Genomic DNA, 15,931 nt, shown 5'->3' on the forward strand with positions numbered 1-15,931 from the left:
AATATATATATATATATATTATCACAACTTTTATATTACTATATGTTAGTATCAAATTTATTATTAATTGTGTTATTATTATTTTATTTATTTATTTATTTATTATTATTATTATTATTATTATTATTATTATTACTGTTACTATTATTATTATTAATATTATTTATGTATATATATGTATTACAGTTAGTTTATTATTATATATGTTTATTGTCATTATTATGACATGTGAGTATATACTATTGTTATTATTATTATTTTTATTTATTATTTACGTGTATATTTTATCATTTTATTATTATTATTATTATGGTTAGGTTTTACTTACTATTTACGTTTGTATATTAATATGTATTTATGTTATTATTTTCTATGTATATGCATTTGTGTATGTACATTATTAGCTTATTATTATTTATTTTCTATCATTACTTATACATACATACATACCTATATATATATATGTAGGTATATATATATATGTAGGTATATATATATATATATGTAGGTATGTATATATATGTAGGTATGTATGTATGTATAAGTAATGATAGAAAATAAATAATAATTGGAGACTTCGTCGAGGTTACTCTCTTGTCGCTTCTGGTAGTATCCGAGGTTACTGATATGACAAAAAGATGAATCTGATAACTTTTGCTATATTTTGATGACAGTCTTGTCACGATATTTTGCTTGTGATATATGATGTACTGACGACATCTTTTGTATCACTATATGTTATCTTTTGTAGTAAAATGAAATTCTAGTTTTGCTATAAAAGAAAATCCCTAGCTGTTGATAATGCTTGTGCAGGTCCAGAAATGCCAAGATAAACACCCACAATTAAAAGAAGAGAAAAGAAAAAGAAAAGAAATGAAAAATAAAATGAAATGACATGAATCAAGAACAAACAAAGTTTTGAAATGACAAAGAATTAATTTCCGACCAATAAATCAATAATTTAATTTTATCTGTGAATTTTGCACTTTCTCTTCGCTATTGGATATAAGACCTTCCTGGCATTCCTAAAACTTTTCTTTGGAAAAGAATATAAGTCGCATATCATTTCTCTTCCAAAAACGACATTTGACATCCTTGAGAAGTGGTATAAGGTCTCGTCCAATGGAATATGGTATCCACTCGCTTTACTATTGGATGCCAGACATTCCTGACACGGCGTAATGTCATTCCTATAGCTCTTCTTTGGAAAAGGATATAAGTCGCACAACATTCCTCTTCCAAAACTGATATTTGACATCCTTGAGAAGTGGTATAAGGCATCCTTCAATGAATATGGAATCCCTCTCTTTGCGATTGTATATAAGACCTTCCTGATATTGAGTTATTGCATTTCTATAGCTTTTATTTGGAAAAGGATATAAGTCACATAGCATTCCTCTCCCAAAACCGACATTTGACATCTTTGATAAGTTGTGTAAGGCCTCCTTCAATGGAATGTGATATCCACTCTCTCTTTGCTATTCGATATAAGACCTTCCTGACACGGATTTATGACATTCTTATAGCTTTTCCTTGGAAAAAGATATTAGTTGCATAACATTCTTCTTCTAAAACCGACATTTGACATCTTTGAGAAATGTTATAAGACCTTCAAAGGAATATGATATCCACTCTCTCTTTGCTATTAGATATCAGATTTTTTTTAACACGGAGTTATGGTATTCCTATAGCTTTTCTTTGGAAAAGGATATATGTCGCATAGCATTCCTCTCCCAAAATCAACATTTGACATCTTTGAGAAGTCGTATAAAACCTCCTTCAATGAAATATGACATCCACTATCTCCACTATTAGATATAAGACCTCCTGACACGAAGATTATAACATTCCTTTAGTTTCTTTTTGGGAAAAGATACAAGTCTCCAAGTTTTCTTTTCCAAAAACCGACACTAAACACTTTTGAAAGCTGATATGAAATCTCCTTCAATGGAGTATAATAGTCATTCTCATTCTTATTATGGGATATAAAACCTTTCTGACAAGGAATCATGGCTTTCCGCCTTTCTAACAAAGAATCATGGCTTTCCTATAATTTGTCTTTTCTCATGACTTATTTACAAGTTATGATACTTTTCCCCTAGCAAACTTTAAAGGCTGAATGTTAAGTTTTCTCACATGAAATAACATTCTTCTTTAAAGCCAACTATAAATTGTCTCAGTTTATATTAGCCACTTCGGTCAACGCCAATATGTACAGTATACTTAATCAGTATTCCACACATATTAGGGGCCCATTTGTTGACCTCAATTTTATGAAAACCCCAAATTGAAACTCACAACCAAGACATGTCTTAAGCCAACAATGCTGGCTTAAGATTCCCAGACACCTTTTTAAGAACTTAATGATCACCATGATCATTAGTGATCATTAATCTTGGTAGAAGGTTTACCAATATTGAAATTTGAACCCATCTAGGGTCTCCCAAAGCCCTAAAAATGGGATTGACTCCTTTGAATCCATCTAGGGTCCTTAAAACCCTAAAAATTGGATTGACCCTCAAAACATCTTCTTTGGGGTCAAACCATGATGACATTACAAAATGATCAGATAAGTAATGACAAACGCTCATTTTGATCAAACCTTCACCCAATGGCCACCACATTGACCATTTGGTCAATCTTGGACCTAATGGTCACCACATTGGTCATTTGATCAATTGTAGACCTAGTGGTCATCACATTGATCATTTTGGTCAACCTCGGACTCAATCAACACCCCATGGACCATTTGCTCAACCCTGACATCAAATCGGTCAAAATGAATCATTTGATCAACTCTGACACCAAATTGGTCAAATTAGACTATTTGGTCAACATTGACACCAAATTGGTCAAAATGGATCATTTGGTCAACTCTAACACCAAATTGGTCAAACTAGACTATTTGGTCAGCCTTGATACCAAATTAGTCAAAATGAACCATTCGGTAACCATAACACCAAATTGGTCAAATTAGATCATTTGGTCAACCTTGACACTAAATTGATCAAACTGAACCATTGAGTCAACACTGACATCAAGTTGGTCAAAATGGGTCATTTGGTCAACCCTAATATCATATTGGTCAAAGTGAACCATTTGGTCAATCATATACCCAATTGGTCAAAGTTTGGTCAAAATAGTCAATTTTAGACCAAAATGGTCACCACTTTGACCATTTGGTGAACCCTAATACCCAAATGATCACTTTATTGACCCTGTAATAATTCCAATCACTATATGGTCAAGACATCACCAGATGGTCAACTTGACCATCATGGTCAACCTTTTGATCAACAAATCAACATTGGGTAACTTTGACCAATCTCATGACCAAATTGGGTCAAAAAGTCAACTTCATAAATTTAACCTAATTAATTGGTTAATTAATTGATTAATTAATGAATTAATTAAATCAACAAAAATGCCTCATGAAGTGCCTTAGCCCAAAGAGATTCATGTAAGCCTAGCCCATGCATGAAGATCCAAGCCCAAAAGGTTTCCTTTCACCCATGACCTATGGACGCAATAAAAGACATTAAATGAATGGATTTAATGAGGCTACATCACCTAGTCATCATTTTTTATTTAAGGTCAAAAATAATCATGAAGGGGGGAATTTCATGTCACCATGGTAAAAATCCATCTCATTCATTTCGAGAAGAGATAGAATGACTGGATTAAAGCTTTGCCAAGGTGTCACTCCACCTCACCTTCTTTCCAATGAGAAGAAAGCTTTGCTCTAAACCCTATATAAGGCCTCCTTCAATGAAATATGCTATCCACTCTTTCTTTGCTATTGGATATAAGACCTTCCTGGCACGGAGTTATGACATTCCTATAGCTTTTCTTTGGAAAAAATATAAGTGCATAGCATTACTCTTCCAAAACAGACATTTGACAATCTTTGAGAAGTGGTATAAGGCATTCTTCAATGGAATATGATATCCATTCTCTTTGCTATTGGATATAAGACTTTCTTGATACGGAGTTATGACATTCTTATAGCTTTTTTTTGGGAAAAAATATAATTCGCATAGCATTCCTCTTCCAAAACCGACATTTGACAACCTTGAGAGTTGGTATAAGGTTTCCTTCAATGGAATATGGTATCTACTCTCCCTTTGCTATTGGATATAAAACTTTCCTGACACAAAGTTATGACATTCCTACAGCTTTTCTTTTGAAGAGGATATCTCGCATAGCATTCCTCTTCCAAAACCGACATTTGACATCTTTGAGAAGTGGTGAAAGGCCGCCTTCAATGGAATATGACATCACTCTCTCTTTGCTATTGAATATAAGACCTTCCTGACACAGAGTTATGACATTCCTGTTGAGCTTTATCTTTTCCCCTTTTTTCATTATTAGGTCAAGTTAATCTCAAGTATGGAGAAGGGGAGGGTTTAGAGGAAAGCTTTCTTCTCATTGGAAGAAGGTGAGGTGGAATGACACCTTGACAAAGCTTTAATACATCCATCCTATCTCTTCTCAAAATGAATGAGGTGGATTTTTACCATGGTGATATGTAATTCCCCCCCTTCATGATTATTTTTGACCTTAAGTAAAAAATGATTGCTAGGTGATGTGACCTCATTAAATCCATTCATTTAATGTCTTTTATTGGGTCCGAATCTTGGATGACCCATGGGTCATGGGTGACAGGAAACATTTTGGGCTTGGGCCTTCATGCATGGGCTAGACTCCTATGAGTTCTCTTTGGGCTAAGGACCTTCATGAGACATTTTTGATAATTTAATTAATTAATTAATAAATCAATTAATAAATCAATTAATAAATCAATTATGTTAAATTTATGAAATTGACTTTTTGACTTAATTTGGTCATGGGATTGATCAAGGTGACCCAATGTTGATTTGTTGACCAAAAGATTGACCATGATTGTCAAGTTGACCATATGGTGGTTGGAATTATCATAGGGTCAATAAGGTGATCATTTGGGTGCTTGTGATTGTAATGACTAAAATTGATCAACCTAGAGCGGAAGGCTGATCGTGGTTGGCAGCATTTAGTAATAGAGCCGAATGTTGAATAAAGTCAATGATCCTGGACTAAAAAAGGATATATTCATTGCATCTTTAGTAATAGAGCCGAATGTTGACTAAAGTATAACACTATTTCTATGATAATCTATTTTGGGTCCACGTTTCACATATGTTTCACGTGTGCTTCAAAAATCTACACCCACAGATTGATCAATTCTTTTTTAGTCATTACAATCAGAAGCACCCAAATTCAGACAACAACTATTTACCATTCAACACTTGCATTGTTTTCTAAAGGAAAAAAAGAAAAGCAAACAAAAAAAAAAAGGAAAAACAGAAGTAATAGCTCCATGAACATTGGCATTTATGTTTTAAAAGTCTTTGACATTCAATTACAATAATTTGATAGAATATAAAGAAAACAAGAAGAAAACAAAATGGTCCAAATATTTGACTCATGATTTATAAATCCTTGAAAAGTAATTGCATCGCTGCCCTGTCAAAATAGTTTGTCATGAACTATGGAAAACTCAACAATGAAACAATCTTGTAAGATAAAATCCCAGCATGCGAATCTAAGCACTCCATGAAAAGAGAGCATAAAAGGGCAACAATATAAAAAATAAAAGAGCAATTAAAATATTACCAATTGTGAAAGTTTGGCCAGATACCATGCGCCCGCGCTCATTGTTTCCTACAAATTAGCATGAAAATACAACCTAAAAACTCTCTTTTATTTATTTAGATGTACTATTTTACCGAAAAAAAATACTATTGATATAACCATCAAAATTAGAACATAATCATTGACAAAGTTATTAGATTCCAAAACCAAAATTTTTCCATTAGAAATATAAACAGAACAAGCTTATCACCTAGTAACAAAAGCAACGGTGCAATAATAGGAAAAAAATTTAGTTCCTTGAAAGCGATACATAATAAAAGAGCAATTCATTTGGAAAAAGGGCCAGCTTCAAATTACATTAGCATTAACCGTCTCTTGCTCCTAAATGGTAGATCCACCTGTAGCCATTTCTACGAAAACAAAGTCAATGCATTTCAAAAATTAACCCACGTTTGATCAACTTCCAGGCACTCTCTCTGATTAGCTACAATGATAACATTAACTTACTACAAATAGTGTAATTGGGAAAAAACCCTAGAGACAGCGCCACAGAGTTACCAGTGAATCTGACATTCCAAACTATGAGAGTATAATTTCAAAATAGTCCCCTGATTATTTGTATGTTGTCAGTTTTTTTCCTCGAATATGGAAAATTGATCGAAAATGACACTTAAGGGACTTAATTGAAATCGATTTAATATTATGTTAAAATAGTATTAATTTTGTATCACAATCTCTATATGATAAGGATCATTTTGGATAAATTTTGTAAAACTAAGGGATAAACGGAAGAAATGTGATATTTAAGTTAGAGAAATGTGATATTTTGAGAATAAATTAATCAAACAAGAATAGTCAGGGGCAATTTAAAATTTAAATGAAAATATGGTACTAAATGAGAAATGCTTTATTGTTAGATTGATGATTTTGACAAGACCTAACCAAGGCTTAGAACCTCACTCTATTGATTCGAGTTCTTTGTATAGACTTTTTTCGGAGAACTTTGGTGTGACGGATTCAAAGTTTCTATTACTTTAGGTATAAAAATAGCTCCAAAAGTCAAGCTAATAGTGTTCTTTACAGAATTTAAAACAATTTAAAATCATTTCTAGAGATTGTAAAAATAGAATTCAATGTGAAAACAGATTCTACTTTTCGTAAAACATTTTTTTAATAACAATGTATTTAAAAACAATGTATTCATTTAGGGCCCCCAACAGGCAAAAAGTTCAAAAAAAAAAAAAAGATTTGACTTTTAAAACATACAATTTTGAGTATTATGATTTATCTTGTCTTTGAATTTCAATTGAAATAACCATGCAACCAAGAATTCATTTTAACTGATTTACTACAAAAATCAGGCACATCAAAACTATAATTTTCAGGAAATAGAAAAGCACTATACAATAGTTGCAACTTCTCTATAGTGCAAAACTATGGACAATACACTGCAGAGAAGTTCATTCAAGTATGCAAGAATAATGGTGATTTTGTTTCGAGCCAAAACAACATCACACAGCAAGTATAAAGCCAATGGAGGATCACACGTACAGGCTATTTGGAAAAGGAAATGAGTGCGTAGAAGTTTTGTAAAGTTGGGGCAAGTTCCCTTGAAGATTCGATAGTATGGAAGCCTCCTTACAGATTCGATAGTTCGGAGTTATTGCAAGGCTTTTTGAGCGTGTAATTGTGCTTGTAAACTCAATATATCATTTGAAGAAGGAAAACAGCAAGTTTGCATTCTTCTTGGTGAATTCCAACAGATTCTATACTTTCAAACTCTTGCTTTTGATATTTTCTACCAATGAAATGTTTAAGATATTGCTTCCAAGTATGATTAGGGAGTAGAAATGTTTTTCTTCATTGATTTAGTAACGTAGGATTGTAGGATTTGAAAGTTGCATTTTCTTGTGTGAATTTTTTGCACTTTTTATAAAGTGATGTTTTAACCTTCAAGTCTTAATTTACATTTAGCCTAGTTAGCTGAGAAGTTAAAATTCATTATGATATTTGAGTTTCAAAAGAATTCTTGGTGGAAAAATTAGGATAAACACATCAACTCAGGAGAATAAAAATATTGCTTTGAGATTAATGCAAACAACTAGGCTAAGCATTTGATTTAGAAAACTAAATATGTTTGATTGCCGAACTTTCTTAAACGCCCGAGAGGGGATAAGGAGAAGTACTTCTCCTGATTGTTACCAACAATTTTGAATTATTTAATCGAACTTAGATTCCTACAAAACCAATTCATGGGAGAATTTTTCAATTATAAGAAAATTTTGCTGAATTCTCACCTTAGCATTGGTTCTGAGGTAGTTTTGTAGGTCTTGCCATGGAACTAACTTTTCCTAAGCTATTTGATGGCTCGTCTCGTCGAACACAAGTCCAAACTTTCTAAAATTTAGTCAACTCATATAATAATCATCATTTTATTTTCAAAATTAGAAAGCCCAATTATAGGGTAGACTTGAGTAATCACTGGGTCTCACAATATCCAATGCTCCCTACTTTTCCTTTGTTGGCTTCTGATAATAAATGTTCTAACTTTGAGTTATTTCACTTGAAATTTCACATAGCAGTCTTGATATCTATCATTGTATTCCGCAAAAATAAATAGTCACTGATTTAATCAAGTGTTCTTCTTCCCAATGACGTAATTAACTAAAGAGGCTTAACTCTTTAGAGATACGAAACCCCATAATTAAAATAGATCATGTCCTTTTAAGGGAGGGGAAAAACTCATTCTTGCAGCCCCACAGAATAATGAAACAATCACTTCGGGGTTAGATCCATCATAGGGAAGTATTTTCGTCTCTCGAGGCGATATACTATTCTTTGATGCTATATTCAATTACAAGTGAGTAATTTCAAAACCCCTGTACGTGGTCATTCCCCCCTCTCCAACGCACAGACAAACACCTAGGTCGATTGCTTTATGCGTAGACTCGATACTAGGACGATATTTGTGACCTGAAAGCTCTAAGTCCATATGATTTATTTTATATGAGATATGTTGTCTGCTTTGCCTATATTATTGTGCTAAAATCTATCATATAAGGTTTTATTATATTTATTTTTTTAAATGTTTTTTATAGAATTAGACTAGGGCCCGTCGGTATTGAATGAGTAACAATGAGCTGACAGTGATATCAAATAAAGCCTGGAGAACCTGAAAAACTACGATGATAGAAGAACAAGTTGGAATAGAAAAAAGAACCCTGTCGGCCGGGAGTTTCGAAAAATGGATTTGAATTTGAATATAAGTATATATAAACATAAATATAATTTTGATTTTAAAAAAATAGTTGATTTTAAAATAAATGAGACCAAACATGTCTCACATATTTGATAGTTTGGACGGATGAGCGCGATACCACATGTAATACACTATCTTGAAGGATAACATACCACTTGTAGTAGGCTTAACCACCCAAACTAAAGAATTTCGTGACATATGCTTGGTCTGCGAGACCTTTTATGTATGACCGACAAGTTCCCCTACATAATATAAGGATTAGATAGGGTTTATTTTACCTGGGTTCCAAGTTCCCTATAGAGACAAACCCCTATAGTTAATTACATCTTAAATAACTAGGGTCACCTAAGAAAACTCTCGATTAAGATCAGTGATTCTGCCTTCACAATTTCAATGTTTAGGTTTCCAAGATTGGACACGTGAAATTCAAATGCAAGTGGTTCAAATGGGAACAATTATTTTAAGGAAACTAAATGAATGAAAAGTAGGGGATATCACGAATTCGAGGGTTTATGTCATTGAAATGATATTAATCAATGTTTAATCCTGCAATTTATTTTATAATTTAGGACTTACATTCGCATGATATCCGATCGTGCAAATAGCCTAGAAAGATAGGAGGATTTACACCGTACCATACGACAACCTCGGAATCCTAATAAGTGTTAAGATTTATAATTGCACAATAGAGTTATGCAAAAACCTAAAGATAAAATCAGAATTTATGTTGCTCTAAGCAAACTACCTCAATGTCCTATGAGTTGTACGACAACCTCGGAATCCAAATAAGTGTTAAGATTTATAATTGCACAATAGAGTTATGCAAAAGCCTAAAGATGAAATCAGAATTTATGTTGCTCTAAGCAAACTACCTCGAAGTCCTATGAGTTGTGTTATTTAAACTAAGAAAAAAAATGTTTAGTTGTCGTAGACTTGTTGTACTGTTATAGGTCGTCATCTTTCGTCTGCTACATCACGGTCGTGCTGCCCATGAAGATTTGCTTCATGCTCCATGCAGTGATAGTTTCAGGTTTAATATCTTATATGTGAGCATGCAATATTATTATTTGGTGACTTACCACCGTATACCTCTTAAACCTGGCTATATTCAAGGGGTTTTGTAGTTAATTAAAAGCATACATAAACTAACTATGCTATAAGAAAGTACAGTAAATGAAAACAGTATAAGGTGCGGTAAAAAAAAATAGTATAAAGAAAATGTAGTAAAGTGCTATAAATGTACTGTAAACTTTGGGTACCAGAGTTTCTTGTTATTGTTGCACCTGTAAATGAGATCAGCGTCGCATGTAACAATACAGTAAAGAAATTCAACTAGTAGGACAAACATGTATTTATGTATAATATAATAAATAACGGAGTAGCATATGGAAAGCCCTGAGGAAAACTGAAAGTGACTCACAGAGACTTGAAACAAATCGTAGGAAAAAGACAAACAAGACAAAACACAACGTCACATATAAAGAACCAATGACGAGAGATTTATATGTGACTAATTTGCGCGTATGCGAAATTATAGTAATATGAATGTCCTTTCTAAGTAAAATTGACGTTCTAAACGCGCCGGCGCAGTCCGTTTCGTCATTTGGGTCGTCCGTGCAAGCTTATCGTCGATCAGATAAAAAATGTGTTAAATTCGATCAGGTTATTTCAAAAATTGACTTATGTTTCGATTAATTGTGAAATCTTTACAGGTGTAAGTGACGCGAACTATAAAGATTGTGTGTGCGAATATACTAAAGTTATTATGGGTGTCCTAAGAATTTTAAACCCTATAGGAACTCTACTCGGGCCCCAACGTATTGGCCCTAGCCACTCAACCCAGTGGTGATGGTACACGATCTTTGCTACTTAACCAGGTGGTGACAACTCGAAATCATAACCACTCGACCAAATGGGGATGGCTTGGGACCACCATTGTGAGGCTTCGCAAAAGAGTGAAGAGATGGTTCGAGTTTCTAAATTGTGTGGGTCTCAGCACAAGTCCTCTAAGATAATTGATAGAAATTTCGTATGACTAGCTCTTAGGCTCTATGAAGAGGAAGGAAAGATCTCAAAAAAATGAGGTCAACAAACTCGCCAGTCATTGTAGTTCTAATAATGCTCTGTGTTGTATATTGGCAGAGGCTCAACTGCCCTTTTTCTTTTTCATTTGGGGTATACCGCAATACCAAGCCATATTGGCCTTTATTTATATATTTTTTGCTGGCTTTATTTTATATCATGTATGTGAATTATTTACTTAAGTTCGCACTGAAAATTGCATGTTTTTCATAAGTTTTTTCTATGATTGTGAGCTTAGGTTAACCGAGATAATTTCATTTGGCTCTTGGAATACATTTTCTACCCAACCTAGAAAGTTAAACATCGATTTTCAAAATCAAACTCACAACTTGTGTAAGAATAAAAACTCTTAAACATAATAGAAAAATGAATCGCACTTTAGACATTCACATTTGCACGCATATAAATACTAGAGAATATAAATAAAATCGATTAAAAATAAAAAATTAACTAGTTGAAAAACCATATGCATATATATCACATTGCTTTAATTCCTTCTCATAAAGTTTTCACCTGTTGCACGTAAGGGAGATCAGAACTGTAAGGATCACTGTTCTTAAGGAGTGAAACGTCTTTCATGACTTAGCCTTGAGATCTTACACACATGCATTGTATAAGGACTGCATAACCTCTGTCACAACATTCATTGCACAATCAAAATAATAATGATTATTTAAAATGAATTAATTTAATATTTTTCAGGCGAGTTGTAAGTCTTTAAGGGGTTAAATTTGTCTTTCATGATATATCCCTACGATCTTCCACACATACATCATATTAGGACTGCATAACCTCTCTCACATCCTTCACTGCAAGTCAAAATTATAATAATCATTTAAAATGAATTAACTTAGTCTTTCTAGATCAATCAAATCCGATTGATCAAGTCACTCATTCTTCTATTGACTTAGTTGATCGTATCATATAGATTCAAACAAAAAATACAAAGTTTTAAAATATAAAGTGATTGCTTTAGTTAGGTGTATATATTTGCCCGGGCTGCTCAATTTTCATGATCAATCCATAAGTTCAAATGCATCTCTTTCTAAATTACAACATACCACTCTTTACGTGCATATGGAGAAAATTTTCCATATGAAGGTCGGACGTAGCTCTATGTGCAGACTCTAGTAATATACTGCCATATGTGTTATATCGAGCCCACCTAAAAAAATATTAAAGTGGAAATGCGGAGATTATTGGAGTGAAACCGCAGAGGTTATTGAAGTGGAACTGCGGATTTTATTGGGAGGGTTATTAGGAAGTTATAGGGGGGTTATTGAGGTATTAACTCCAATAACGCCGCAATAACTCCTCAATAAACCTCCAATAACCTTTGCGGTTCTACTCTAATAACCCCTACAATAACCCCCCAATAACCCAAATAACCCCCCAATAATCTCCGCACTTTTATTATCAAAACTCTCTGCAATAACCCCCGCAATAACACCACAATAACCTCCGTTGTTCCACTTCAATAACCTCCTGTATTAACCCCCACAATAAACCCCTAATAACCTCTGTTGTTTCACTTCAACAACCCCCAATAAACACCGCGATGTAGCACACGTGGCAGCACATTACTGGAATTCACACTCAAATTTACGTTCGGACTCCTTATGAAAAATTTTCTGTACATATGACTATCATCATAATTTTAAAACATATTCAAGTGGGTTGTAAGACCAAAAGAGTTGAGTTGAATTTCACAACTCGATATGAGTGAAGTACATAAGTCCCATTTCTTTAAATTATGTTTGAATATTTATCTTATTGGTAGAACTCACCTTATATTAGATTTTAAGATGATCCAACTGCCTTTTTCATAGGACTAACTTCTCATAAGTTTTTTGATTGCCTGACCATTTTGTTGAATATAAGTTATAAAATTCTAAAAATTGTATCAAACTAAAATATCATTTCAATTCCTAAATTATAAAGCCCAACCATATAATAGACTGGAGTAACCAAAGGATCTCCAATATCTGGTGCTTCCTACTCCTTGCACATTGGTCTCTAACAAGAATAGTTCTAGTTTGAGTCATTTCTTTTTCAAATTTTGAATAACAATCTTGATATTTACCACCGTAATCCGTAAAAATGAATATCTATTTTTTTTAATTGAAAGTTTTCTTAGAGAATACCATTTCCTGAGATATAATTAAATCAGAGAGTTTTGCCTCTCTAGGGATACTAACCCTTGATTTAAAATAATTTAAAATAAGTTAGGGGAAAATTTTTTGGTCTACAGCTCCATAGAATAGTAAAACAATTACATACAATATTATTTTCAACCCTTAGGATGATATATTATTTTCTTAATGTCGTATTAAATCACATTTGAGAAATTTCAAAACTCCAGTAAATGGTCCCCCATAAAATGCAGACACTACTACCCTATTAAAAAATAAAAAAATAAAAAAAATTACAAAACCTAGTGATGCGGGACTGTTTATAGCCCTTCAGGCCGAGCGAGGCGGGAAGCTAGTATAGCCTTCTGCTGGAACGGACTGGTCCAATTCCACTTAAGGTGGACGTTCTGCCTCTCCTCCTCCCGTGTCCGATTCGTTCCTTCTCTTCTTTCTCCCCTGTTCCCTATTCTTACGCACTCGTTCAATCCCTTCCATTTTGACCCCCTTTTATACATGGATCTGGCCTTTTCTAGCTGCTAGTTTTGCCCTATTTATACAGATTGCCTAGTTCTAATCAATTTTCATTGTTTAATGATTTCAGTTGAGCCTTCATGGCGTATCCCTTCCGAGGGTTGTATCTAATAGCGAGCGGTACTCTGGTTGTAACTCGCCTGAGGTTCTGACTAACTCAGCATCTCCCGCACTCCTTCGCTGCCACTGACTGATCGTTGGACAATGCCTTTGTCTTCCACGACCCCGCTCGGCAAGCATCTTATAGCTACCCGATTGGCCCCTTCAGCAAGCCTTGCTAGTCCGCTAGAGCTTCGCAAGCCTTCAGCAAGCCGTAGACTTCTCGGATGTCGTTTAGCAGCACTCCAGCCACCTTCCCGTCGGATGTCCACCATCTGGGTTTCTGCCAGAAGGCCCGCAGGTCATTCCCAGCGCCTCACACTGACCGTCGAACCCTGCTGGTCTTCCTACGCTCATCTCGAAGAAGCTAGCTGACAGTCCGTCCTCCCGATGTTCCACCCTCCACCCAAAGCTATTGTGATCCATGAGAGAGGACTGTTCCTGTCCTTTTGTTATTTCTTTTAGTCTTGATTTATGCACTTGTTTTCGTTATTATTTTGTTTCTTGTATTATCTTCTTGTAATTGTTTAAAGTCAGCAATAAAGATTGTGTCGTTTAGTCGTGGTTTGGTTTGACTCCAGTATCACCTAAAAATATTCAACCAATAATCAATCATTTTAAACTTGAAGCAACTTTTCATACATCATTCACACTAATTTATTAAGATGACAAATTTAAATTTGCTCAAAGGTTGCAAAAAAACATTGTGATATCGAATATGTCAATGTATTCATTTTTAAAAGTTTCTTATTAATAATAACATGATAATTGCATTTTAATCGAGAAATTTGTCACAAAATGCACCAATGTAATATGATTACAATAAAAGCACACATGTTCCCTAATAGCATAATCTTCAAGTTGTGAATCATAAGGCGCACTCGATAATGCATAAATCCCACAGTCACTATTGACATAAAATTCTCCCGAGGCAATCATCTACCATTACTCTATAAGATTTTCTTGAATGATGCAACTCAAGGTTGTTGATAATGATTCCTCAATTAAATTGGCTTGACTATTTTCACTTACTAAGAAAACCTAGATCTAAGATAACCTGAGATGATGAAATAAGAATATTTTGATTAGATTCGTCATCATTCTCCACCATCTACTTAAAATTATTGATAGCATATTTTCCTATTTCCTAAATCGAGTCATTGCTATCCAAAAACTAATATTTAAAATCTAATAACTAGCCTAAAAAAAAAGGTTCTCTCATAAGTGAGAGAAGTAATTAATCATAAAATCTCGTGTTTATGAAAAATCTCAAACAAGATATAAGTTGTTGCAACATGGGACTGAAACATCTGCAACATGAGAGTGAAATATTTGAGTAATGTTTTATTTGATATTTAATCTAAATTTCTAAAAAAATTACCTAGAACGACTCATCTATATTAAAAGATTTGGGTGAATAATTTCAAAGCCTGTGGAATTTTATGAATATCATATGTGAACTTGAAAGCTGCACAAAATTGTAATGCATTAAAAACTCATGGAAAATTGGGTATGACTAAGATATCAGAAGGCACAAAGCACAGTTTAAGACAGTACATGGTGGTGTCCTGCAAACCACCAAACAACCGAAACATCAACAAAATGGAAATAGATTTAAAACTGACAAGTATTCTATTGGATTTGACTAAACAGGAACATGTAGAGGCTCTTTGTGCTCTTCTACAGGTCGGTATAAAATAATAAAACATACAAATTCTAAGCATTTTCATTTTAAGAATATAAACTCTAGTACTTACTGAAATGTAGAATAACAGGTTCTGCATGAAATACACGTCCAACGCCATGGCCAACAAATTGCCGAACTACACCAAACTTGAATTTATTTGCACGATCGCTTCAAACAAAAAATTAAAAGAAAGGTCTCTTAATAATCAAATAATCTTTTAAAACATCCATTAAAAGGTACATAAATCATTAAGAGAATCTGAAAATATATGAAGAAGAAACTGGTGGTGAATTAACAGTTAAAACTCATAAAACATTGCAACCATCTTAAAATGTTTGCAAGTGTCCAAACAAACTTATAAAATAAACCAACTCAAAGACAGGCATATCCAACATGGAATATCATGAGAAGAAGCATGTTAAGACCCCTAAAAAAAATAAAAAAAACATGCACTAAATGGATCGAAAAGTGAATACCTCTCAAATTTTATTTATTTGGGGTTGGTTTTAT

At 33.6% G+C, this 15,931-nt stretch overlaps 1 long non-coding RNA gene across 1 annotated transcript in view; it reads right to left on the reverse strand.

Annotated features, from left to right (window-relative positions):
* LOC110036076 overlaps positions 1–15,586 on the reverse strand; it is a 34,687-nt gene extending 19,101 nt beyond the window's left edge. The window contains exons 1-2 of the long non-coding RNA XR_002295198.1: positions 15,492–15,586; positions 5,653–5,700 (exon numbers count right to left, since the gene is read on the reverse strand). This is a non-coding gene — a long non-coding RNA (uncharacterized LOC110036076). The remainder of the gene's footprint in view (positions 1–5,652; positions 5,701–15,491) is intronic.
* Between the last annotated feature and the right edge of the window lie 345 nt (positions 15,587–15,931).

This window comes from Phalaenopsis equestris, unplaced genomic scaffold (genome assembly GCF_001263595.1).
Source record: "Phalaenopsis equestris unplaced genomic scaffold, ASM126359v1 Scaffold202267, whole genome shotgun sequence".
Classification (NCBI taxonomy): Eukaryota; Viridiplantae; Streptophyta; class Magnoliopsida; order Asparagales; family Orchidaceae; genus Phalaenopsis; species Phalaenopsis equestris.